Source organism: Etheostoma spectabile, chromosome 22 (genome assembly GCF_008692095.1).
Source record: "Etheostoma spectabile isolate EspeVRDwgs_2016 chromosome 22, UIUC_Espe_1.0, whole genome shotgun sequence".
Lineage (NCBI taxonomy): Eukaryota > Metazoa > Chordata > Actinopteri > Perciformes > Percidae > Etheostoma > Etheostoma spectabile.
The window spans coordinates 17,685,890-17,687,988 of record NC_045754.1 but is presented as its reverse complement, the minus strand read 5'-3'; the positions used below and the strand labels follow the sequence as shown (position 1 = coordinate 17,687,988).

The 2,099-nt window shown below is 42.4% G+C and overlaps 1 pseudogene; it reads right to left on the bottom strand.

Annotated features, from left to right (window-relative positions):
• LOC116672179 (sialic acid-binding Ig-like lectin 6) overlaps nt 1-2,099 on the bottom strand; it is a 14,664-nt pseudogene continuing 12,565 nt past the window's right edge.

Sequence of the window (2,099 nt, the reverse complement as noted above, 5' to 3'; positions counted from 1 at the left end):
GACAGAATACTGACTAGATTAAAACATTAAACGAGAATAACTAGATAAAGACTCAGTCAGAGGGGCACCACACATAAGGTTAAATCAATAACTGGTCAACTAATCTGACCGACCGTCAAAGCACCGTTGGATCGCTCTGAATGTCAGAGTGAGATAGGTAACAGGTCGGTCTCACCGTAAAACATGCAACATCAACCCATGGAATGTGCCACATCAGCAATGAGTCTGGTCACAGTTTTTCAGAATGAAGCTGAGCCCTATATGTGCTTCTGTGTCATTTACTATGAGCACAGGACTTAAAGGAGCAGTGTGTCAGATTTAGGGGCATCTAGTGGTGAGGCTGCAGATCGCAACCGGCTGAATTCCTCTTCCCTCACCCAGTGTGTGTGTAGAGAAGCCTTCAGGTAACGCAAACGCAAAAGGCTCTCTCTAGGGAAGTGGTTCTCAAAGTGAGGTCCACAGACCCCAAGAGGTCCCTAAAGGGGGTTTCAGTCTGTCCCCAGCAAAAAGGGGAAGAAGTGGTTTTCACCATAATTCCATAATCAAGCAACATAATAACATCATGTATGACTATTCCGGTCATTGTTTTCATACACATGGTGTAATGAAAGCTCTAAAAGCATAAATCCTTTCACGTGGGGGACCACGGGACAAATCTTATTAAATGAAAGTCCATGGTCTAATTTGTGCCGTTTTGGGGTTCTTGGCGTGATACACTTCTAATGTGAGAGCCAGTGCTGGGTTGGTCTGTTTTGAGCTACTGTATCAACATGGTGGACTCCGTGGAAGAGGAACTTAGAATTCAAGGTTTTTTTCTAAGCCAGAGAAAACACAACAACTCAGTTTCAGGTGATGACACTAATGTAAACAGGATTATGAACAAGTTATTCCTGCCAACAGATCCATCAAAATGCAGAGGAATCCAACATGCAGCACATAATGCTAGAGAGACTGTTGATAGTTTCCATGAAGCAGCTGATGTGTCTCTCATGTGAAGATTAGTTCACGCTGCACTCCACATCTTCATTTGTTAAACAACATTCAAAATGTCACACTTTAAAATGTATTGCAAACAAATTCAGGTTTGCAAAGCCAATATTTCCTTGTAATACTTTTGATTAAATATTTGTCCAGGGGCACCGGACACCTCACCTGGTTGAGTGTGTGCCCATGTACAAAGGCTCAGTCCTTACCGCAGCAACCGTAGGTTTGATCCCGACCTGGGCCCTGTGCTGCATGTTGTTCCCCCTTTCTCTCTCATTTCTTGTCTTAAGCTGTCCTGTCAAATGAATCTGCCGCCCCCAAATTTTTTGAAAAACATCCAACATGTCCATGTAGGTCCATAAACTCATTTTCTCTTTACTTTAGCGTAAAGGTCTTCTGGACCTTCAGCAGTCCGTCCGTTTGCCATCCTGGAAACTTTGACCTGTGCGTACAGCGTGTCCAGCTGCTGTCCACTGTCCTGCCGTGAGGCCGAGGACGGTTCAGGTCTTCCCCTGGAGAAGTTGATCTCTCCATAATGGATGTCTTCTGTTTCTGTTGCTGTGGCTGGCTCTTGAACCTCAGCTGTTAGGCTCTGTGACAAAAGAACCAAATGTGAAACGTTGTGAGGGACCTTCATCTACTTCCTGTAGTTCACCTCCGTTTCTCTCTCACTCAGCTCCCACTGCTGGAACATAACAGTCAGCTCTCATTGGACACAGCAGTGGTGAAAATCTTGTCTCTGTGCCAAATTTGTTCTTTTTTTTTTAGATACAACAGTGGATTATCATTGTGGTTTTTTAGCAGTTGTTTTTTATTGTATCGCATTTCCTGTGAGTCTGCACATTTATTCATTAAAGAGGAACTTGGTCAGTCCAGTGCAGATCTTATGAATGCAGATAGAATGACTAGAAACATATTTATTACACTCTCTGTAGTACTGAACATTAAAATATGTTCCCACCTGTGTCTGTTGTGAAGTTGGAAGTTTTTTCTTGAACCACCTGGAAGACATAACAAGGCTGTCAGCTTCTTTTACTGTGTAATAACAATAATTGTTATTATTATTATCATAATTATACATGATGCTTCTGTGTATTTAATAAGTTTAAATACTT